The sequence below is a fragment of the Mauremys reevesii genome, linkage group 1 (genome assembly GCF_016161935.1).
Source record: "Mauremys reevesii isolate NIE-2019 linkage group 1, ASM1616193v1, whole genome shotgun sequence".
NCBI classification, from domain to species: domain Eukaryota; kingdom Metazoa; phylum Chordata; order Testudines; family Geoemydidae; genus Mauremys; species Mauremys reevesii.
Genome location: NC_052623.1, coordinates 228,729,670 through 228,755,197, shown reverse-complemented (window position 1 = coordinate 228,755,197; position 25,528 = coordinate 228,729,670). Strand labels below are relative to the sequence as shown.

Sequence of the window (25,528 nt, the reverse complement as noted above, 5' to 3'; positions counted from 1 at the left end):
AAAATTCATTTTGAACTATTGAGTTATTTTGATCAAAGATGTCAGCTTTCTGTTTTGACCATTCCAATGCCAAACTTTTTGGAATTTTTCACTTCATGACATTTTTTGATATTTTGACCTTGTTGCTATTCGGAATGGAAAGTAGTTTTGAGATGTCAAAAGGAAGATCCCATTTTCCAAACATCTCTAAAAATGGATAATCATCACTTATAACATTATCAGTAATGTGAATTTGGAAAAAAAAACAAAATCATGATACAATTATCCTGAAGTATACTACTCTCTGCTTCTCCCTTATACTGTTTTTATATTATTAGCCAAAATAGCACTATGAGCATTTTTGAACCATGTATCCAGCAAAGTACTTTTGAAGACACCAAGACTCCTAAATAAGTAAATATGCATCCAGAGAGATCAAACCCAAAACTGCAGACAATTCTTCACAGCTCTATTCTACTATCCTTACTCACTTGAGTAGCATTTACTGATAAAAGCAACAAAGAATCCTGTGGCACCTTATAGACTAACAGACGTTCTGCAGCATGAGCTTTCGTGGGTGAATACCCACTTCTTCAGATGCAAGTGCCACAGGATTCTTTGTTGCTTTTACAGATCCAGACTAACACGGCTACCCCTCTGATACCATTTACTGATAAGACATTATTTCTAATTATTTGCATTACAGTAGCATTTAGAGGCTCCAAATTAGATCAAGCCCCCGTTCTGTTAGGCACTGCACAGACATACGTTAAGAGACAGTCCCAATCCCACAAAACTTATCATCCGAATAGACAAGACAGCTAAAGGCTAGAGGAAAGGAAGCACTATTATCTGTTTTACATGTGGGAAGTTGAGGCACAGAGATTAAGTGATTTGTCCTAGGATGTCTGTGGCAGTGTGACGGGGCAGGGCAGCCCCGCACTGGTACAGCAGGGGTTAACCCTTCTCTACTAGCAGAGGAAGCCACGCCCAGGAAGTTCTGCTGGACATGCTCCAACTGGCAGACCAGTATAAAAGCCTGCAGGTCTGCTCAGTCGGGGCTGACCACCGGGGGAGAAGGACGCAGACCGTCAGCTCCTGCGGGAGGAGAGCCAGGGAGCCTGGACCGGGACGTCAGCCGGGCAGAGGCCGTACCGGAGACCCCGGAGAGGGACGCCGGCCGGAGGGGACCTACGGGGGAACCGCTCCCACAACGCCAACGTCCGACTAGACGGGGTAGGAAGTGACCCAGGGGACTTTAGAAACTGACAGCCTTAAAGCTGCAGTACCGCTCGGCGTGTTGCGGGCGGATCCCCGCCGAGCGGGTGGCAAGGAGAGCTTGCCACAATCAGGGCCCTGGGTCGGGACTCGGAGGAGAGGGCGGGCCCGAGTCCCCCTACCCCACCCCGTGATACCCCACCCCGAGGGGGGGGATTTATGGACTCCGGCCTCTAGGCCGCGCTACCCCGCCCCGAAGGGGGCGCTTATGGACTCCGGCCGCTAGGCCGCGCTACCCCACCCCGAAGGGGTGTTTATGGACTCCGGCCGTTAGGCCGCGCTACCCCACCCCGAAGGGGTGTTTATGGACTCCGGCCGTTAGGCCGCGCTACCCCACCCCGAAGGGGGCGCTTATGGACTCCGGCCGCTAGGCCGCGCTACCCCACCCCGAAGGGGTGTTTATGGACTCCGGCCGCTAGGCCGCGCTACCCTGCCCCGAAGGGGGCGCTTATGGACTCCGGCCGCTAGGCCGCGCTACCCCACCCCGAAGGGGTGTGTATGGACTCCGGCCGCTAGGCCGCGCTACCCCACCCCGAAGGGGGCGCTTGCGGACTCCGGCCGCTAGGCCGCGCTACCCCGCCCCGAGAGGGGGCGGTTACGGACTCCGACCGCTAGGCCGTGCTACTCTACCCCGGAGGGGGTGTCCATAGACTCTGGCCGCTAGGCCGTAATACGCCGGCTACCAGAGGCAGACTGAAAGACAAGCGAGTGGTGCAGTGCTAGGCCCCAACCCGCCCCTGCCGCGAGGGGGCGCTGGGGCACCTGGCCCATCACAATTGGCACCTGACCAGGGACGTGAACGGGCCTGAGATAAGGCCACAGGGCCCAAGATGGACCCTGAGAAACTTCTGCAGTGGCTGCTGGAGAATCAGCAGCAGCAGATGGCACAACAGCAGCAGCAGCAAGCGCAGCTGCTCCAGCAGCTGGCGGCCCAACAGCAGGCACAAGCCGTCCAGCGACAGGAACAGCAGCAGCAGTTGGTCCGGGAACTGACGGCCCAGCAACAGATGAACCCGGAGCGGCTGGTTCAACAGATGGCGGCGCTAATCGGACCGGCACCGGTACGCCTCGGGGCCATCGGGGCAACCGACGAGGGTCCCGGAAATTACCCGCGCCTAACTAAGATGGGGCCAGGATGATCCCGAGGCCTTCCTCGTGACCTTTGAAAGGGTCGCGACCGCCATGCAGTGGCCCTCGCTCATTGGGCCACAATACTGGCACCCTACCTGACGGGCCCAGCCCAAGCGGCGCATCGAACTTAGGCTCCCAGGATGCACTGGACTACCCGAAGGTTAAGGCCGCCATCTTAGAAGAAGTTGGCGCCAGCCCTGAGACCTACCGCCAGCGACTCCGCCGAACGATACACGCCCGGGCCCGCCGCGGGCCGTGGCCCAGCGAATCCGGGACCTCTGTTGGCGGTGGCTGGAACCGAAGGGCGGACGGGCGCTCAGGTGGCTGAGATGGTAGCCTTAGAATAGTTCCTTCAAGCCCTGCCCCGGGAGGGAAGGAATGGGTACAGCGACACCGCCCAAGACCTCGCGGACGCGATTTCCTGATGGAGGACTACCAGGCGGCAGATGGGGACGTGAAGGCCAACCCCAGGGGGGGTGAGCCCAGCAGACGGAGCCCAGGACAGGCCCAGGGCCCACGTAAGGGGGACGGGGGGGACCCTCGTCGGCTTCCCCAGCCCCCCGTAATACCAGTGACCTGGGGCCCTAGGGCAACACCCCGGGACGATATCCCACGACGCTCGGAGGAGGTCCCCGCAAGGCCTGGCAGCCCCCGCCACAACCCCACCGAAGGGGAGACGGGACCGCTGCTACGAGTGCGGTCAGGTAGGGCACTTCAGGAGGGAGTGCCCGTACCTGGATTGCAATTATGGGCAAGTGTTGACGGCGGTCACCGGCCCGGGCTTGGGAGCCGGGAAAATTGTTCTGCCGGTGAAGGTGGATGGGACGCCTGCCTGGGCCTTAGTGGACTCGGGTGTAGCCAGACGGTTATTCGGGAGGGGCTGATCAAGCTCACCGACCTGCCGGGCCCCCATCCAGCTACAGTGCATCCATGGGGATGTGAAGCCTTACCCCACTGTCTGGGTACAGCTGAGGCGCCCAACACCGGGCGCGGTGTCTAGTGGGGGTGGCTCCCAAATTGGCGTACCCCGTGGTCCTAGGGCGTGACTGGCCGGGCTTCACAAGCCTCTTGAGGGAAGGGGCTACGCCGCCAGGCAGGAGAACTGGGGAACGGGCTAGACAGCCGGGATTTCTAGGCCAGCCAACGGCAGAGGACCCCCTAGAGGGACCCTCGGGGAGCTCCGGGAGAGGGGTAAGGAGCCAAGGCCCTACCGAAGCTCCGGCAACAGAGGGCCCGGGCTGGCTAGATGTGGACACCGACTTCCTCGAGGAGCAACGAGGGGATACCACTCTCAGCCGGGCTTGGGAACAGGCGACTAGTCCACCAGGGGAGGACGACCCGCCCCACCGCCAGCCACAAGGGCCCCGATTTGAGATCCATCGGGACTTACTCTATCGGGTGGTGCCCGAACCCCAGACAAAAGAAGAACTACGCCAGCTATTGGTCCCGCGGCGGTTCCGTCGGGACTTGCTCCGTCTGGCACACTCGGTGCCGTGGGCCGGACACCTAGGCAGAGAGAAGACGCTACAAAGGGTGGCCCAGAGGTTCTTTTGGCCGGGCATCCATGCAGAGGTACGAGACTATTGCGCCTCCTGCCCAGAATGCCAGAGAGCCGGCCCAAAAGGTTTACCAAAGGCCCCCCTCGTACCCTTGCCTGTGGTGGGGACGCCCTTTGACCGGATAGGCCTAGATCTCGTGGGACCCCTGGAAAAGAGCGGCACGGGTCATAAGTACATCATGGTGGTGGTTGATTATGCCACACGCTATCCCGAAGCGGTGCCACTAAGGTCCACCACGGCACCGGTCATTGCTAATGAACTATTACAAATCTTCGCTCGGGTAGGTATCCCGAGGGAGATATTAACGGATCAAGGGACGAACGTTACCTCTAGGTTGATGGCAGAGCTGTGTAGGCTGCTGAACATCCGGGCACTAAAGACCTCCGTCTACCATCCCCAGACGGATGGCTTGGTCGAGCGATTCAACGGCACTTTGAAGGCCATGCTGAGGAAGTTTGTAGAAGACGACCCCCGACACTGGGATAGACTACTCCCCGCACTCCTCTTCGCGGTGCGAGAGGTACCCCAGGCGTCCACGGGGTTCTCCCCCTTTGAACTCCTCTACGGGAGGAAGCCTAGGGGTATCCTCGATCTCCTAAGGGAAACCTGGGAAGAGCAGGAGACCCGTGTTCGGGGATCGGTGCAGTATATCCTCCAGCTGCGGGAACGTCTCCGGGAGCTAGGGGCCTTGGCCCGCGAAAATCTGGTAAGAGCTCAGCAGACTCAGGAGGCTCAGTATAACAAGGGGGCCAAGGTACGAACTTTCGAGCCAGGGGATCGGGTCCTCTTGCTACTTCCTTCCTCAGAGTCCAAGCTGCTAGCCAAGTGGCAGGGCCCCTTTGAAGTGGTCAGGCGGATGGGGCCGGTCGATTATGAGGTACGGTTGTCCGGGCGGAGGAGGGATACCCAGATCTACCACGTGAACCTCCTTAAGGCCTGGAGGGACCGAGAGGGCCTGCTGATAGCCCCATACCCGCCAGAACCGGAATTGGGGCCGCTGGTGGGAGAGCCCGAGGCAGCCGGGACGGCAGACATAGGCCGCGAGCTTACCCCAACCCAGCGGGACCAGGTAGAACGACTGGTGGCGGCGTTCCCCGTGGTTTTGTCAACGCGACCCGGGCAAACCACGTTAGCAAACCACCACATCGCTACCATTCCAGGACACAAAGTGCGGACACACACCGCCCGCCTCCCAGGAAGATGTGGGAGACAGTGAAGGAGGAACTCGGGCTGATGTTAGCCTTAGGGGTGGTGGAAGAGTCGCGGAGTGAATGGAGGAGTCCCATAGTATTGGTCCCCAAGCCAGACGGAACAGTCAGGTTTTGCATCGACTTCCGCAAGGTAAATGCAATTTCACGGTTTGATGCCTATCCCATGCCCCGGGTGGACGAGCTGCTAGAGCGGCTAGGAAAAGCCGAGTTCATCTCCACCCTGGACTTGACGGCGATATTGGCAGATCTAGTTGACAGCGGACGCTCGAGAAAAGACAGCATTTCCAACGCCGTTCGGACTCTACCAGTTTACGATGATGCCGTTCGGATTACACGGGGCCGCGGCGACCTTCCAGCGACTCATGAACCAGGTGCTGAACGCCCACAACGAATACGCCGCAGCGTACATCGATGACATTGTCATCTACAGTAACACTTGGGAGGAACATCTACAACACCTGACTGAAGTTCTGCAGGCATTAGGCGAAGCCGGCCTCACCGCGAACCCTGCGAAATGTCACCTGGGCCAGAAGGAGGTGACTTACCTGGGCTACACGGTAGGTCGGGGTCAGATCCGTCCCCTCGTAGATAAGGTGGAAGCGTTGAGGACGTACCCCACGCCCACAACCAAGCGGCAAGTCCGACAGTTCTTGGGGCTGGCCGGGTACTATCGGCGGTTTGTGCCTAACTTCGCCACACTCGCGGCCCCACTAACGGAATTGACACGCAGTTCACAACCCCCGAAAGTACGTTGGACGGAGGGCTGCGAAAAGGCCTTTCGCACCCTGAGAGAACAATTAACCCGGGAACCGGTACTAGTCCAACCGGATTTTTCAAAACCCTTTATCCTACAGACAGACGCCTCGGAGGTGGGACTGGGGGCCGTACTGTCACAGGAGGTAGGGGACGAAGAACACCCGGTCTTGTACCTCAGCCGCAAGCTGTTCCCCCGCGAAACCCGGTACTCCACCATAGAACGCGAGGCCCTGGCAGTAAAGTGGGCGGTTGAGGCACTACGGTACTACCTATTGGGGAACCCCTTTTCCTTGGTGACTGATCACGCGCCCCTCCGATGGATTAATAGTATGAAGGAGACAAATAACCGGATCATGCGGTGGTACCTGTCCCTCCAACCCTACGCCTTCCGTGTGTCACATCGGCCAGGCAGGGCTCATGGGAACGCGGACTTCTTCTCCCGCATCGGGGAGGAGGAAGGGGAGGCGGGGGTCCAGGGTCGGCCGGCCCCGGCGGCTGTCTTAAGGGGGAGGGTGTGTGACGGGGCAGGGCAGCCCCGCACTGGTACAGCAGGGGTTAACCCTTCTCTACTAGCAGAGGAAGCCACGCCCAGGAAGTTCTGCTGGGCATGCTCCAACTGGCAGACCAGTATAAAAGCCTGCAGGTCTGCTCAGTCTGGGCTGACCACCGGGGGAGAAGGACGCAGACCGTCAGCTCCTGCGGGAGGAGAGCCAGGGAGCCTGGACCGGGACGTCAGCCGGGCAGAGGCCGTACCGGAGACCCCGGAGAGGGACGCCGGCCGGAGGGGACCTACGGGGGAACCGCTCCCACAACGCCAACGTCCGACTAGACGGGGTAGGAAGTGACCCAGGGGACTTTAGAAACTGACAGCCTTAAAGCTGCAGTACCGCTCGGCGTGTTGCGGGCGGATCCCCGCCGAGCGGGTGGCAAGGAGAGCTTGCCACAATCAGGGCCCTGGGTCGGGACTCGGAGGAGAGGGCGGGCCCGAGTCCCCCTACCCCACCCCGTGATACCCCACCCCGAGGGGGGGGATTTATGGACTCCGGCCTCTACCCCGCCCCGAAGGGGGCGCTTATGGACTCCGGCCGCCAGGCCACACTACCCCGCCCCAAAGAGGGGGGGGTTTATGGACCCCGGCCGCTAGGCCGCGCTGCCCCGCCCCGAAGGGGGCGCTTATGGACTCCGGCCGCTAGGCCGCGCTACCCCACCCCGAAGGGGTGTTTATGGACTCCGGCCGTTAGGCCGCGCTACCCCACCCCGAAGGGGTGTTTATGGACTCCGGCCGCTAGGCCGCGCTACCCCACCCCGAAGGGGTGTTTATGGACTCCGGCCGCTAGGCCGCGCTACCCTGCCCCGAAGGGGGCGCTTATGGACTCCGGCCGCTAGGCCGCGCTACCCCACCCCGAAGGGGTGTGTATGGACTCCGGCCGCTAGGCCGCTACCGCCCGAAGGGGGCGCTTATGACTTCGCCGCTAGGCCGCGCTACCCCGCCCCGAGAGGGGGCGGTTACGGACTCCGACCGCTAGGCCGTGCTACTCTACCCCGGAGGGGGTGTCCATAGACTCTGGCCGCTAGGCCGTAATACGCCGGCTACCAGAGGCAGACCGAAAGACAAGCGAGTGGTGCAGTGCTAGGCCCCAACCCGCCCCTGCCGCGAGGGGGCGCTGGGGCACCTGGCCCATCACAGGCAGAAACAGGAATCAAAACCAGATCTCCAGTCCAGTGCCTTAACCACAAGACCAACCAGCCTCATTGAGTATTTCTGTTAAAATAAATGGGACAATTTACACGAGTATAAACTGTAGAATCAGGCCCTCTGAGCCTTCTCTATCATTATCTGGAGCAAGAAGGTGCAAGGTTCTTTCATATTCTGGATGATACATTTCTGCAAGAAGGTGATTTATCAAGTTTTTTATAGCAGGAAATGGGACATCTATAATAGCTTCCACAAAGACTGTCCTGAAACAAAACTAACCACTGCCAAGCGAAGCCTGAAGAGACCCAGCATTCTAGGGTGAAAACATCCAAAGCAAGTTGGTAATTGTCTCATGATGTCAATGGCAGATCATCATATGAAGCATTTGAACACACTTATTTTCTTGGTTCTAAGCCAAGCAACTACTGGGAAAGGCCAGCTAACAACCATGAATTGAATGGCGACTGCTGGGAGACCCAGTTGGAAGTCTGGTAGAAGTGCCTGATTGGCAGCCTGTGTACATAAAATGGGAAAAGCAGCCATCACTAAGCTGCAAAGTGAGAAAACAATCCCCTTAAGACCTATTAAAAGAGAGGAAGAAATTAAAAGGTTTACCAGAACAAATCAATTAGATAATGAAACTTTGGAACTAGATCAAAACTTAAGGGGGGTTGGGAGAGAAAGGGGCAGCAAGATCAAAAGACAGCTGTGGCAGTACAAGATGCAGAAAGTAGAACTGATTAAATATCAAGTCAGAACCAGAATGAAGCAGCATCTGGCACAGAGAAAGGGGCAACGTGAGACCAGAACAATGGGATCAGAATATGGGTAATGGGAAAAGTCGGTTTGGTGACAGTGCACCCAACGGTATCCAGATGTGCCGTGCACACACACAGCCCCAATTATGAAGCAGAAGGAAAAATCTTACCAGAGAAGGAGGTGTTAGTCAAGGAATTCATGGGGTATAAATGCAGGAGGGTAATATTGGGAAACAGATGGATTCAACTTTGATCTAATTGGGAACAGAATTGTTCGACAGCATGGAGGAAAAGGCATTTTGATGACCGTAGTATGAATGTCACACAGGTTCAGATAGAAAAGCAGAAAAGAGATCTTGATGGAAACTTTTTGCTATTATTTTAAAAAGGTGTAGATCATAAAAATCAATTTGAGAGGGGAAAATAGATTCAGGGCAAAGAAAGCATTAATGGGTGAGCTGAATACATCCCTGATGTAACTTCCACTAGTCTCAGTGAAGAGATAGGAAATAGGAATATGGCTCAATATAGTTACAGACTGACTTGCCTTTGACTGCCAAATTTGTGGTAACATATTATGTAAATTCTAGCTGATTCAGCCAATCTGTTTTCCTTACCATTGATGGCAATGGGAACATGTTTAGGCGTCCCTCCCTCCCCTCCCCCCCCCTTTTTTTTGTTTGCTACTGGAGTCTTTATTCAGACAAAGGGTACAATTTTCAAAAGTGCCTAAGTCCTTTTTTCAAGAGAGACTTGGGCTAGTCAAAGTGTAAATCCCAGTGACTTTCAGTGAGAATTATGCTCCTAAATAAGTTTATTTTGAAAATGAGGCTTGCGCAGAACTTACATGGGTGAGACTCCCACTGACCACAGTAGCTTTTGGGTAACATTTTCAGAAGCACCAAAGTGACTTGCGATCCTCAGTCCCATTTTGAAAAGAGACGGCACTTGAGAGACTTTCAGTGAGAGTTAGGCTTCTAAGCACATTTCTTTTAAAAAAGGGACTAATACATTAGATCTGGAAGAATCTTGTGGTTGTCACATCTGTTTTTAACTACTCACCTGTACGTCTAAAAATTCAGTTCCTTTAAATCTGGATTGTGTTGGGATGTTTCCAAGATTAATACTAAAGCTAAGAACACAATGGATACTTTCAGTCTAAATTGATTAAGAGAAAAAAGAAAGACCAAAGACATCCCAGGGAAGAGCACAATGTGTCTAGGTTTACTCTATTATAGTTTGCAGCATAATGGCCATTCACTCTGCAACATAGGCAGAATTCTTCAAAATTTAAAGGTGCAGTACACTGGAAACAAAAGCATCACAGTTTCATAGTTAAATACATCAGTTAGCCTTCACAAATACAATGGAATCAACCCTTTTGATTGAGTTAATACTGTAGTTAGGTTTGTTTAAGGAGAGGGTGGACAATAAACACCTGTAGCTAGCTAGCTAGCTATACACTCTCGCAAACCTTAACACAAGCTTGACAAGAACATTTACAAATATAGATGCCTTACGTTAAGCACCTACATAAAAATGACCTGCCAAGTTCTGAGCTCACACTGACTTTAATAGGATATGTGGTTCCTCAGAACTTTTATATGTGAGTGATCCAATTTCTACAAGCCTAAATATAGATTTTAGGAGCCTATGTTTAATCACCCAGGTTTGAAAATTTTGGCATAAGGTTTTTTAAAATGCGTGTAATTATTCAAGCATAAATTTAAAACCAGGTGACCCCACTTAAATCTTATCTAAGTATAGAATATTCCATGTTTATGTGCATATTCCAGGGAATATAAATGTGCTAAATTGCTTCTTTTCTAAATCAGCTGTTTCAGTCTCTCAGAATATGTTTTTCAAGTAATGAGACATATAAAAACAGGTTTTTCTATGGGGTAAAAAAGAAGACTGGACTGTGAGGCTTTATTTCAGTGTCTCTGTTCCTGACTCATTGTGTGACTTCACCTATTCCCTCTCTGCCTCAGTTTATCAATAATAAAAGTCTTGATGCTGCAAGAACACGTACAGTACGCACAAAGTTGGTACATTCCAGCACCATGGTGAGTGGAGTACTTATGAGTTCATGCAAGGTGAAGCACTTGGTGGAATGCTCCTTCACTGAGCAGTAGACCTTTGTGCATCATTTCCTTATTCACAAGTGCACAGAATGTAAGAGGAGCGGAGGTGGATAAGGAATGAATATGTCTCCCTGTCTGGAGTGGCTCACAACCATGAGTGCCTCTCTTAGGGCGGACTGTCAAAAACAGGACAGACTCCCCAAACTGGTGGTGTGTTCTGTAATTACAGTTCACCAAGTCAAAACCAAATGTAAACTCCTGGATCACTATAAACAGTCTCTCACCATGGAGTCACAGACAGTCCCATTCGACTCCCCACTCTATCCTGCCACCTAGACAAACTAAACTTAGTTATAAAGGCTCACTTATACCTCCCCAACCCCCCAAAGAACATCACAAATATCCCAGGTTACTCAGAGACCCAAGAGGCCAGTCACTCACCCAAATAGAGTTGCATTCTAGATCTCACACCAGAGATAATGCTGGTAGCCAATTCTATAGTAAGCTAACTATAGGTTTATTAGCTAAGAAAAGGAAATGAGAGCCATTCAGAGGTTAAAGCAGGTAAAATATATTTACCCATAAAACAGTCTCTGTAATTCTAAATGGTGTCAGAAATATAGTAAATTGCCAGTGTCCTCAAAGTCTTATCAGGGTACCACATGGTATTTGGGCATCTCTGCTTTACATTCAGTACCCATCCTTGTAAGGTTCCAGACTGTCCAGAGATGCAGGATCTTTCTCTGAATTCATTCTTATAGCTTCTTCTCATAGAAAACAAGCTGACAGGGTCACTACCCATGTAGTCTTTTACTTTGAGAGAAAGAGAGAGAGAGAGAGAGAGGCACATTTATTATTTTTTTTATTTCTGGTCATCACACACAATGACCATTTGCCTTCAAATGTGCACAAATCAGCACTTTCCCGCTAAAGTTCTTCATTTGCATTCCACAAGAATTCTTTCTTGTTTGCTGGGTTATTGAGTTACAGGGTATGCACAATGTAAATGTTAGCTATTGCATTATAACAACATACAGATAAGTGAAAATGATGCATGTTATATCCCATAGTTTTTATGAAGTTTAAACATCAAAAACATTCCTTATACAACTACCACTTTAATCTAGACTAATACACAAGTGAACTGGACTGGAGCTTTCACATGAGCTGGTCCCTAGCCTGCCAACTTCACAGAGCACATCTAAGGAGACACTGGCTTAGGAAGGATTCATAATATACTAATGAGGCACTTAATCATATGTTCCATGTTAGGCCTGAGTCATGCTACTAGATCAGAGTAGCTCGGTGTCGGAGCACTCATTAATGCAGGATTGGATTCACCTACATTTCCTGTTCTAGTGAGTCCTAACTGGGTATAATCATGAGTACAGGGGTGTTGCGAGTTTAATCAAAGCATTAGTTTCAGCTCTAGCATAAGCAGGCACACTCTGCATCCAAGGTGCCTCTCGTTGGAATCTCCTGAAGGCAACAGAGGCACACCAAGGTTGGGCCTTACCCAGAGCTTGTAAAGCACTTTACTATCCCCAGCTGTAACTCACTAGCACAATACAAAGAAACTAGTCATATACCTATAAGAAAATTCTTTAATGTACCATTAAACAATGAAAAAGCAGCTTTTTAAAAAACAAGCCAGGTTGCACTAGTAAAATAAAATTGGAGCTATTTCCTATTTGTTTAGGAAATTGCTTTAATTTAATAGCTACATCCCTGACCTTTGCCATCAGCTTCAAGTGAGTTCCATGTGTGTCCCGTTTAAGGGGATTGGAGGGACATCACAAGGGAAAAAGAGAGGGTTTATGGGATGGGGGAGAAAAGGGCAGATGGAACTTGACAATTGATGAGGAAATAGACTTTCAAGACATGCAAATTTGGGACAGAAAAGCCAACACCATATCCCTGAGAAACAGAAGGAAATGCCATACCCGCTAGAGAACAGCATTACTGAGTCACTACAGTGTATAAGAATGACCGGCAGGCATGCTGGTATTTCAGAACAAGCAGACTGAAGTCATGAGAATGTGAAACACCATCTGAGAGGAGACATTCTCTATAAAATGCAAGGAAATCTCCATAGAATTAGCTAGGAGGCATGTCAGAAGCATGACCGGGAGTGCTGGATGAAGTTCAAAAGGTTCGGCTCAACATCAGAAAAGCATCCAAGTGTTCCAAACATTTTTGGTCCTGTGCATGTATAAGTTAGTTAGTTTTACATTAAACTGCATGATTCCCACCCCCTTTTAATCATAATGCTGTGCCATTCCATAGTGCTTACCATCTGAGGCCTCAAAGAGCTTTATAAACTTCAATTAAACCTCACGACACTTCTGTAAAGCAGAATACACTTGACAGGGAAACTGAGGCACAGAGGCTATGTGCCGAAGATGACACATCAGGCTAGTGCCAGATATCCTGAATTCCTAAATCTGCGCTTTAGCTACTAGACTAGGGTCCTTCATAATACTGGTGCTTAGTGAACAGGGTTACTTATTCCCTTCTCATTTCTTGAATACTATCATACCGTTACCAGAGGCCCTGACAAGCTAGCAGCCCTCTTCTAGTTTTGCGTTAGATGGGAATAATACAAGGTACAAGTCTAAGTCTTCTTGGTGGACTGGAACACACAACTCTTATCAGTACTACCTAAACAATAGCTGGAAGAGCGTGGGACAGTTAAAAAAGGCCATTAATCCCCTCCAATGGCAAGTAGGTAGCAAGTCAAGCAGCAGCTATTGTATGTAATAAATGTCTGCCCGTAATTAGACAGGAGATGACAGTGTCCTTTGTGCACCAAAGATAAAGTCAACTTGTGGAGTTATGGGCCCCATGATTAATCTCAGAAGTGCCAGAATGGAAAAGTTCCTAAGGCCTGATCCTCCTCTCAAATCAGAGCAGCACAAACTTAGCGTTACCAATACTTGCCATTTCATTGGAAGTTTTGTGATATTTGGTATTTCTCCTAAAGCCTCAGCTGCTGCAATCAGGAGCTTGCATGAGAAATTCAGCTTCTTTTTTTGTATTTATTTATTAAATGCACAGAAAGTTTCTAGCCCTCAGTTTCAGAGAACAAGCTTATAGCTAGGCCTGCCTGGAAAACACTCTAGTATTGTGAAAAAAGTTGATATTTTGGAATTTTTTTTTCATTTCCAATGCAGAACGAAATCAAAAGCAAAGAGGTAGAGAGAGAGAGAAAGCTTTGCTCCCCAAAACAGCCCCAGGATTAGGGCACTCATGTAGGATGTGGGAGAAGTCCCCTTTCTGCCTGATTCACAGTAGGGATATGACCCTCAGTCTCCCACAAGACATATAAGTGCCTAACCACTGGGGTTGTTAACAATTATGATCGTATGATTTTATTAACAGGAGACCCATCTCTCATGCTGTTTCAGGTTATTCTGCAATTCTGGGGGAGTAGAACAGACCTAGCTAAACTGGATTGTGACCAACAGGAATGATTTCCAGAAAGGCCCTTTCAGAGAGCTCCATTGAACCTTATGCCCCAGTTCAAGAAGCTACTTAAGCATTTGCCTAATTTTAAGCATGTGCATAGTTCCACTGAAATCCATGGGAGTACTCGAGTGCTTACATCTAGGCATGTTCTTTAAATATCTAGTTGAGACAGTACCTGTAAGAGCAAACAACGGAGGGAACCAAGTTGAGGCTCAAATGTGTCAATTAGATTATCTCATTGACAGTAAAGTCTTGGAAAGAGGAATCTGTTCATAGTAGAATTTGCAATGATATGGACAAGTGGATGATGGTGTCTGATTCTCACGCATAGGGATAGAGCACAGGAACATATCATGACAGGGCCACCATGCTCTTATGCTGGGTTTGTGGAGGGTGATACTGCAGGTTGTGGTCATCTCTTGCCCTATCCTCTATAGCATCTAAACACTAGAGTGTAAACACGAAGGGCATCCTGGAAGAATAGAGCCTGCCATTCAGCTGCTTGGCCTCTCCCACCTCAGGTGTACCTGATCTACCAGGCATGCACTGTAGCAGAGAGTGTTCATGTAGGCAAAGGTCAGTCTTGTGATGCTGCTGTTTTTAAAGTGTTTCTTTACATTTGAAAATTAGATGGATTTTCTCATTTCTCTTTGGTTCCTGATTTAGGGGAGGAGAAGATGCAACTCAAAATAGTCACTCGCAGGCTGAAAGAAAGCATAGAAAATGATTTAGGAGGACTAAGGTTCTCGAACAGCATCCACATTGAAGTTGTGAGTGAAATATGCTAACTAGTTCTAAGATGGAGCTTGATAAATTTCGGCTCAGAATTCTATGATGGGGTTGCCTGCAATAACAGGGGATTGGACTTGATGAACCAGGAGGTCTCTTTCAGCTCTGTGCTCTCATGTAACTAAAAAAAGGTGAGAGGGGTTAAGGATGAAAGTTGGAATTCAACCCTAACTGCAGTAATCATTGCTGTAGTCTCCTAAAATAAACATTTTATTGATTATTTTAAAAACTCACTCAATGGAAGAACTGCCCCGTTATTCATGACTGGGAAAACCATAAAAGTTCAGATTTGGGGTTCACATAAGAAACAAGAAGTGTTATCCTGGATTTTTCAGAAGAGTCTATGAGCACCCAGTTCCCATGGAATGACAATGGCAGCTGGGCCCCCAACTTCCTTGGTCTCCTTAGAAATCCACCTCTCAATGTTTATACAAAACTGAAGTTCCATTTTAGGAACTGGGCTAGAAATCTCACCATATCAGCCCTCCTCTCTACCGCTCTCCACATTTCCACTTGCTCTTGCTTTCTCCTGGGTTGAAGAACAATTTTTCTTGTGACATCTGTCTGCTTCTCTTCCACTCTAAACCCAGGAAATATGAGAGTTCATACTCAGGAAAATAAATTACCTGGACATTTTCAGGAGTGGGGAGAGTTGAAGATGAAGATTGAAGTCATTTTCGATTTAAACTATTTGTCCCATTGCTGCATTTGTTTATGGCCCCCTCCCTACCCATTTGAGTGTCTTGCAGCCAAGGGGGACACAGGAATTAGTCCTTGCACTCCAGTTTGCTTTGAGCATGCAGTTGTGTCCCACTGCTACATATGGTCACAATGAGGTGAAGAATAATGTCCTTGCATCCTTCCCCTCCACAATCTGGCCCGACAGTAGTAATCTGGTTTATAAGTACCAATAAAATATGGAGCTGAGTAAGGGCACAGTGTAAGAACTAGTCAACAATGCACAAGTGGAAGAACTAAAAAACTAAAACTAAAAATAGAGGCATTGTTTTCAGCATTCTCCAGAAGGAGGAGATTATTCTTATTCATTTGAAGGTCTGTATGCTTGTTATTTTCTAATTTTATCCAGAGGCAAGTCAGCTGACAGGCAGTTTCTACTCAAGAATACTAGTGGGAACCTCACAACACATCTGAGGTATATACATGGCAGAGCTGAATGGGGTCCCAGGCCTGGAACTGGTATTACTTTATGTAGAATCAAATAGTGTGCTGGGTGCGTCACAGCATGAGAAGACAATTCTCTACCATAGAGCACTTGGTAGCAGGACAAGACTGAGGTGCACTGATAGAGGTGCTCCAGCTCCTCAGCAACACAGGGTACCATGTGCACTTCAGACCTGTCCTGCACTCTCTATCCAGGCTTCCCATAAAAATAGCAAATCAAGTTCAAGGTCTCCATCCTTATCTTCAATGTGCTTTCTGGCCTGGGCCTAGGATATCTACAAGCAGGGGCGCTGGAACAATTTGTATCATGGGGGTGCTGAGAGCTATTGAACTGAACTGTAAACCCTGGGTACGATGGAAACCACTTCAAGCCAGGTGGTGCGGCAGCACCCCTAGTTCCAGCACCTATGTCTATAAGATTGCCTAAAATGCTGGGGTGAAGACTGTGGTCTACAACTCTCTACTAGAAGGGCAAAGCTGATCCATGCAGAAGGCAAAGCATTATTTAGGGCCAATCCCAGACCATGGGACTAACTCCCACAGCAACTATGGAGCATCACAAACCTCTCCACTTTCTGATCCAAGTACAAAGTGCATGTCTTCAATCTGCCTTTGCAACAGGTACTTAAAAAAAAAAGAGAAGAAGGTAACAAAACAGAACTGTGCTTTCAATATTTCCCCCTGGTGAGCAGATGAGAGAACAAACCATACAAGACAGATGTTAGTCACATTGTTTAATGTACTACTGGAAGGCACTGAGATACTATACTATATAGAATAGAATAGTACAGGGCTATAGGACTGTGAGGACATCGGTGAGCTGATGTGGCTATTCAGCAGCTTAGCTCAAAAGAGAGACAAATCCCAAACTATCCTCATCCCTTACAGGAATGGAAAAAATGAGACAAATCTCCTATTTGTGGTTCCATATACAGGGCCTGAGCCAAAAGCCATTGAAAAGACTCCCATTGACTTGAGTGAGCTTTGACGAGGCCCACAGAGATTTATTTTTAAGTATGAAAGGACCATTGCCCATCTGACTCAGATGGGATGTGATTGGCTAGCCAGCTGCAGGTTCACTAGACAATATTACTCACACCTTTTATTTCACTTTCAAAATAACAGGCCCTTTGTAATATTTCTCTGTCACAAAACCACTCTTCCCACACACACCCCCACACCACATAATAACCACTTTGTTTAGGGTGTTTTCAGGGTTCCAGGGCAGGTGGTGACACAATCTCTCACTGGTCTGGACTGAAATGGTACAACTCTGCAAACTAAATGGATAATAAAGGCTATCAAAACCACTACTGTATTTTTTCTGTTGATGAAAACTGGAATCGTTTTCTGTCTAAAGCTTCCCTACAGTGTCAAGTGCAAAATGTATTGTCCTTTGAATGAGACATTAAAGCTGATATCCGTTATGCCTGTCTATACAGTCTGGCCAGATAGCAGTTAAAGAACCCAGGGCTATCTTTCAAGAGAATAACTGCAAGACATGGGGGCATCAACATTTGTTAGATTTTAAACATGTGCCATAATTTTGAGCCCTGCACGGGACTAGTGTAGAGCCCTGCAGCAGAACTGGGATCCCACAGTCCAGCAGGACCCACTCCCATGGGTGGCGGGCATCATAAGCTGGGGGAGGCTGAGCCTCCTCAAACAGCCAGGTGGCCCTGTCCATGCTCCACCCCCAGTGCCCCCTCTTGCTTCCCACTCTGAAGCGCCCCCTGTGTGGTGGCCCCAGCTTCGGCTGCACCACCTGCCCTCCCAACGCTCCGGGCAGGGTTGACTCCAGGCTTTTGCAGCTCCAAGCAAAAAAAAAAAGGGGGGAGGGGCGAGAATGGAGTGCTCCACCAAAGCAAGAAAAAAAAAAAAAAGCTGGAGTGCCACCTCTGAAGCAAAAAAAAAAAAAAAAAAGGCTGGAATGCTGCCCCTTGAAAAGGGCTGCCCCAAGCACATGCTTGGAAAGCTGGTGCCAAGAGCCGGCCCTGGATCCAGGGCTCGAGGGGCTAGGGCTGCGCCGCCTGCCCTCCCAGCGCTCTGGGGCTGGGGCCGCACCACCTTCTCTCCTGGCGCTCCGGGGTTGGGGTCACACTGTTTGCTGTCCTGGCGCTCCAGGGCTAGGGCCAGCAGCTGCAGTGGGGGAACTCTAGGCTCCAGTGAGGGGCGGGGCCTCGGGCGGAAGGGGCAGGGCTGGGGGCTAGCCTCCCTCAGCTGGCGGTTCACGCACCGCCCATGCCCATTGCCATAATAGTGGGAGCAGGATTAAAAAATAATCCCTCATGGGGCTCTACCATAATAATGGGGTCCAATACATAGGTGCATTGAGTGGTAGATTTTCATGGGACAGGAAGTGCTGAAGCAGCCAGTATGTGGGCAGACGTACAGTGTTGTCTGTTTGCCTTTCTTTCACTGATCGACAGTCTTAGACCCTCTCTACATTTAAAGTTTTGCTGCTTGAACTATAGTAGCCTAGATAAAACAGCAAAAAAAAAAAAACCCTAGTGCAGACACAGTTATAGTATTAGAGCTTATTCTGATTCAGCAAAGCAAAATAAGCCTTACCAATATAAAGCACCTTATACCAGTATAACTGCGTTTGATGTGAGTTGTGGCAAACTTTGAAGACTCTCTCCACATGTTTCTCCTGGGCTATTTTCTATCCATTTTGGGGCATCTATGAACCCTATTTACTTTTTAACACATTTTCCTACTGGGAGCACAATTCCTTACTGATCTATTCAGAACCTGTGCATCAGTCTCATTTCAAATACAGTGAGCCTGGGGGCTGGGGGTGGGAAGAGGGGAGTATATTTTAAATTCGAATCTAAATCCAACACCCCACCCCTTACCTCTGGCCCTCTGGTTTTTAAATATATATTTTTTTCTATAGAGAGACAAGGTGGGTGAGGCAATATCTTTTAAGGGACCAACTTCTGCTGGTGAGAGATAAGCTTTTGAGCTACACAGAGCTCTTCTTCAGGCCTCTATCTCTTCCACCAGGCTGCATTATCCCACTTCTGGCATTCCTGAGGGAACTCAGCTCAGACGAAATCATAGATAATCCAATAATGGAATTTTATAATGAATTCTAATGTTGCGGGTGGGGTGGGGACTGCACAAGTGAAAAAGAGTCGGAACATTTCTTTTTTTTCCCCTGCATACAAAATATCATTTGCTTTGACTATAAAAAAATTCTGTGCATTAACCAGTATTTCCTAGATTTCCGATTCATGTTGTACAATTGATGTAAGGATCAGAGAGACCATTATTATTGAATGCTCCATGGCAGCTTACATGAATCACAGCATAAAGAAAACCAAGATTAATGGGTACACTATGAAAAGAGTTAGGATAGCTGGATCTGTTCTGACCAGACTGGGACATCTGATCATAACCGGCTATTGTAACTCTAACAACAATAAAGGCAATCCAATAAAATCTACCAGGCCTAGGTGCTTTTATCATCCAAACACTGCTGTTGAAGACTGAATGTGTTATCTAAGAGAGATCAATCGGAACGGCCAGCTGTGCTATGCAGAATAACTAGGCAGGAGAACTTTATGGGCTGCCTGCTGTGATCATAGTACTTGGTTAAGCTATTGGTAAAGCCCTTCTGTGCCCCGCCCTCCTCGTCACAGAATAACTTCATGCTGAGCTGAGATTCAGGATAACCAGAATGGCGACCTGCACTTTATAATGCACTGAAATATATCTGGATATTCCTGTCACTTCAGTCCAGATCCAACACTGATTGCAGTGAATGGGAATCTTTCAGTTTATTTCAATGAGCATTGACTCTGGCCCTTCATTTACAGCCATGTTCACCAGGGAGCAGTTCCTGACATCCTCCCCGCCCCTGCACCCTCCCTGACCCTGGTATAGAAGCAGCATCCCGACATGGTTCTGCAATGGGAGAGTAATGGGCAAAGGGGGAACTATGATTCAAGGGGGATACAACCCTCTTGTATATAATGGGCCTGTGCTCCATGAGTTTTTCTTGTGCTCCAGTGGGTATTTAAGAGGGGGCCAGGGGACTAGTGGGGCATGTCTGGTGGATCTGCTCCTATGTGGATCCACCAACCATTCCTCATGCAGGAAAAGGAGGCAACAAATGAGCAGCAAGGAGTACTGCAGCCCTCAAGTGTACTTACAGTGGTAAAGGAGATCCAGAGCTTCTCTGTGGCTACAGATAAGCAGTTTCTTCCCTCCTGGTCCCTATGGAAACTCCCCAGGGTATATCCTGTAACCTTGAGCTATGCACAGAGGACTAAAAAGTTCCTTTATAAAAGGATCCCAGTATAACTAAATTTTCTTGTCTCTTGAATCAAGTCTGCTTAACACCAGTGAGGCACAGCAGAACATTTGCTGTAACTGCAGTCCCATTGGTGGGAACTGCATTGCAAACTGTCCACCATTATTATTATTAGTTGTTTTGGGGTCCAGAAATCAAGAAAAAAAAAGTTAATTTAAAAGCTCCAAAAGCATGAAAACTAATTAGGAGAAAAACATAGTCAAGCACAGTTCCCAGGGCTGGAGGAACTGGAACCATCTCAGATAGCCAAGTGGCGGTGGGGAAAGGAGCTGCTAACTCTACTAACAAAAATAGGCTGGATTCATGGAACCACCATGTGACTTCCAGTACTCAGGGGCAGGGCCACATGGCCTTGCACTAACAGCTGCAACAAAGAATCAATAGAGTTCTCTCTGGGTCTGAACCAGAGCAGAAAAAATGAAAGAGAACTTCAAGAAGACTGAAATATTGCTGGTATCTGAGAAATTTAAGGGCCCAGATCTCCAATATCCCTTCTGTCAGGTGTCAAATAGGGCCAGGTCATGCCTGTCTATTTTAAAATATATAAATAAAACTGCACCTCAAGCCCCACCCAGATCTGTACTCCTATTTCTGGGGCTGGGAAATAAATATAAAACCTCCCTGGTCACTTGTGTAAGAGGTTTCCCCCATACACATGTCCTCCTCCTCTCACAATCACTCAGTCCTTGGAAACATGAAACCACAATTATCATTTAATTTTGGGGAGGTGGGGGGTCAAAAGAAACACAAAGACCCTCCATATATTTATACAGAAAAAAATGAGCAACCCAAATCAGTGCATCAGGCATCCAGCCAACCCCACATTTACAAATAGTAATTGTCCAGCTTACTGAGGGCCAGAGCTGTTAGTCCTACCACAAATCCCACCCACCATCCTAAAACCCCACTCTCAGATCCAGCTACACCTCTGCTAAGGTGTAATTCTCCTCAGCCTGTTTGTGCCAGTCTGGATAGAACTGCTCCACCCTTCGGTTGCCAAATCTAGTTCTGCTTTCACCAACCAGATGGACTAGGAAACTGTGAAGTCAGCTCTGCTCTACCATTGCCTGTCAGGTCACCATGCAGTCAGCTCTGAATGGTTTCTGGTTCACTTGGGTCTCACTGTGAAATCAGTTCAGCTCTGCCACCACCTGGCCATTCAGGCCTCACTGCAAAATTATCTCCACATCACCCTCAGGCTGCTCCTGCAGGTTAACTCCAAACAGCATGCAGAATCTCCAGGTATAGAAATCAAAGCAAAACAGGACGTTTGGGCAGTCACCACTCCTGATCTCTACGACATGACCTACCCCTATTGAGCCTGAGTTTTGTTATCAAAGTCCACCACCTGTAATCTGTGACACACCACAACATTCCTATGTCCTTTCACAAATACCATAATAATAATAATATTTTATCATTTATACAATCAAAACATAACATTCCAACCAAAGCAACAAAACTCAGTATGTGGAATTACAGGTAAACATAATAATCCATGCAAATGAGTCTGATTGGGTCTGGCTTTTCCCCCGTAGAAGAAGCAGAATGTTCTATCCTTCTAAGTCTTCTGGCAAGGCTTTCATACATTTACGTTAAAGCCAAACGGCTCTGCCAATGGCATGTAATAGGGGCCTTACTGTAAATGAGAATCAGGCCCAACCAACCAGGCAGGCAGGTCCGAAGGGAATCTGGGTGAGCAAACCCATCTTCGGCCATTGATGCACCTGTGGGGAAAGTGGCACCTGATGCACCACTATGACAAATAGCTTCATGCAGCAAGCTAGTTTTCCATGTGGTATCCTTTCCAAGCAATGATCAGGTCTAACCTAGCTTGGAAAGGAGCACAGCTGGAAATGTTATGGCTGCAGAGAAGAACGAGTACATTTTAAAGCGAAAAGTTAGTAAGCTTTAAAGGACTTCTGTAACACTGTCAGACCCCGGTCGTCGTCAGGCAGAATTGAACCTTAGAAGCTCAGTAAATGAGCCTCTACTGCATGAGCTAAAAGCCAACAGGCTGTTAGCTAAGGCTGTAGAGCAGACTCTCTCTCCCTAAGTGGTCTCTGTGCCACTAGCTAGGACAGAACATCACACCCAGAAGGGGTGTGGGTTACACTTCCACATTAGATTTCAACTGTGAAAAATCCTCTCCCAGGGATTTAAAAAATAATTAATCTCGTATATTTATAAGCTACAGGGAGAGAAGATTTGGGAGATTCAACAAAGTAATCAGGTGTGTTAAAATGTATAAAAATTATGTGCTATCACTTTACATCCTCAGGGGTTTTCTGGTCCTGATTGCAGATGAGGGGGCTCTGGGTGGAATTATAAGATCTCAGTCTTTCAGCCGCCAGCCAGCCTAAAGCAAGTTGGGGTAAGTTGTGCCTATCTCTTTTGGGGAGCAGACTGCTTTGTTTCTCTCTATTTTTGGTCTTGTATGTTAAGGTTCTATGTTGTAGGTTACTGCATCTGAAATATTGTACCAAATTCAAGCCTGGTGTGAGTGGGAGGAACACTACTGCTTTCAGTTATTCTGACTCCCCACTTGCTTTCTAGTCTAGTAGCCAAAGGAAGTCCACCCAAACTATCTACAATGAGGATATCTATTAGGAGAAGGGGAACTTGAGGTACTTTCAGGATCTCCCTTGATGATATCATCCATCATTCAAAACAATAGACAAATCAATTACTTCTTGGTAGCCCTTTGGCCAAAAAATACAGATGGTCATCTGTATGAGTATCCAGCTTTAAAGCCTTCCAATGATATGGTTTACATGCCAATCTGTCTCTTTTGCCAGGCCTACCATAAAAGGTCAATCTGAACCTTTGTACAAGACAACCTAGTAACCTGTGAAGGAATCATTTACCTCCCCATCTATAACTACATACAACTATAGATCTGGTTTGATATCTCATTACTATGCTGCTCAGCCCCCCAAAACTGGAAAGCTCCTGAGGTGCATGGGTTCAAGAAGGAGGTAATTCTCTATGGGGCCATTCCTGCCCTTTGGGAGTCCACAAGATAGATTAGAAACCAATACCATTTGTCTGTCCCCTTATTAGTGCCACTATCTCATCTTCCATTGGTCTTCAGGATCCCTTAACCTTCACACATCATCCCTCGTGCTGCCTGTAGCTCTTGGTGATCAGCCATCACCAAGGTCCACACCACATGGGTGTGATGGAATCCACGGGTTGGGGTGCAACCTGGAACTGGGGTACTGCTGTGCCCCTTAATTTTCCAGCCTGGGCTGTCTCTCACAATGCTTTGCTAGTGACAAGCAGCAAACCTTGCCAGGCACTGTTATCACTCAGCACAACAGCATGAGGAGCCCCACACCCAGCGAGATTGCATGAGTGCTCCAAGAGCTACTCACAAATCACACAGAGAAAGGCACCAACCAATTCCCCTCGGCTCCTCAGCTCAGCAGAAAGTGCCCAGGAATAATCTCTTGTGGCCAAACGTTCATGGTGGCAAGGATCAAGAAGAGCTCAGATTTTGCCCTCTAGAAAGCATGGTGTGAGATATCTTTTTGCATAAGCCTTCCCTCAATAACAACAGCTAAAGAACAGAGTTGGAGGAAATTATGATACTCTCACTTGACGTGCTGCATGACACAGACCATAGAGTTCCACCCTATAATTCCTGCACTGGATGGAATTGTTCTTCCCTGCTACATAGGTGGACGATATCCAGAAGAAAGCTGATAACGGTAAATCAAAACCTAGAAAATAAGACATTAAAAATCAAGATCTACAGAGCTCTGTATGGACAGCTCTCTCCCTGAAACAATGTTGTAATTTCATGCAACTCCTTCCCCCAAACACATATCATTAAATATTATATATTGCAGGACCTGCAAGCATAGCTTGATTTGCTTTCTCTCCTCCTTAAGTTTTTCTTGGCTTGTCTTAGGTTTGCATAAGTGCTGACCTTTCCTGTCAAACAAAAACCATATTTACTTATCAAGTGGTTTTCCCAAGCCTGATTCGCTCTATTTAGTAGGCATATTGTACACTTATGGAAACTCTCTTGCCTTCCCCCTCCCCCCAACCCACTTCCCACCTGTTTCTCTTGGGAATCTGTTAAATTTACTTTGCCTGGAAAGCTTAAAACACAAATACTCTCATGCCATGTACTTCTCCCAGCTATTTTGGGGCATTAGTCAGCACTGGGATATTGCTCAGATGATATAATGCAGATTCTGAGTTTTCCAGGCATTTAAAAAAAAGAAGAAAAAAAGAGTACAGCTCTAGTTTAATATAGGATGTTTGAACACCCCTCCAGTAGTTTCACTCTGGTTGTGGTATTCATATGGGGCAGCTTCTGCTTGAACTTCAGGAATAGACCACAGTGATTATATAAAAACAGAACAACATGGGGAAGGATAGCTTGGTGGTTTGAGTATTGGCCTGATAAACCCACGGTTGAGAATTCAATCCTTGAGGTAGCCATTTAGGGATCTGGGGCAAAAATGTGTGTGGGGATTGGTCCTGCTTTGAGCAGGGGGTTAGACCAGATGACTTCCTGAGGTCCCTTCCAACTCTGATATCACTGCTCTACAGCCAAAATGCTTCTGAAATAAATGTAGTCAAACTTTACTAATTCTGGGTCAATGAAAATGATGCTTAAAATTGTTGATTGGCTCTAGTTTTCAAGTTATGCTATTGGGTCAGTATATACGACCCTTGACTTGGGAATTGCGGAGGATAAGTGAGTTATAAAGGGAAGGGATCTCAATTTAAACCAGAAATGACTAAAATACATCTTTGACTGGATCTATGAATAAATCTATGATTGGGTTTGGACAGTACTTGCTTTTTAGGCAAAACAATGAATGATGCAATGTGACGCTGGTATTGCATCATACATGATATGAATTGCATCATGTTATTCCTAGAAGTCATGGATGATGCAATCATAACGAAGCTTACATCACTCTGCTGAACAAATTGCCCTATATCAGCTCTAGAAATCATACAGTGTCGTGTTCTCTTATTTGTCAATGTTTGATTTTGCAAAGGGACACATTTCTGTTTAGCCAAAGTGAGCAGAGATGCCTCGTTCTTGTGTGAATAGTGCAGATAACTTCTGCTATGTTTGTGGTGAAGTGACTTTTGCATCACAAAAGCACAGTATAACCACTATGGTTAAGAAAGCCTATCACCTTTATTTTGGCTGCAAAATTGGAGATCAGGACAAGAGGTGGGCCCCACACATATGCTGCAACACTTGTGCAACAAATCTTCGCCAGTGGTTGAACAGGAAAAGGAAATCTATGCCTTTTGCAGTGCCAATGATTTGGAGAGAGCCAA

At 48.0% G+C, this 25,528-nt stretch overlaps 1 long non-coding RNA gene across 1 annotated transcript; it reads right to left on the bottom strand.

The window, feature by feature from the left end:
• Positions 1-14,489: 14,489 nt before the first annotated feature.
• LOC120380130 lies at positions 14,490-23,916 on the bottom strand. Its single transcript, XR_005587635.1, has 4 exons — positions 23,836-23,916; positions 16,456-16,515; positions 15,184-15,289; positions 14,490-14,624 (listed from the first exon to the last, which is right to left on the bottom strand). It is a non-coding gene; the product is annotated as an uncharacterized LOC120380130 (long non-coding RNA).
• Positions 23,917-25,528: the final 1,612 nt, after the last annotated feature.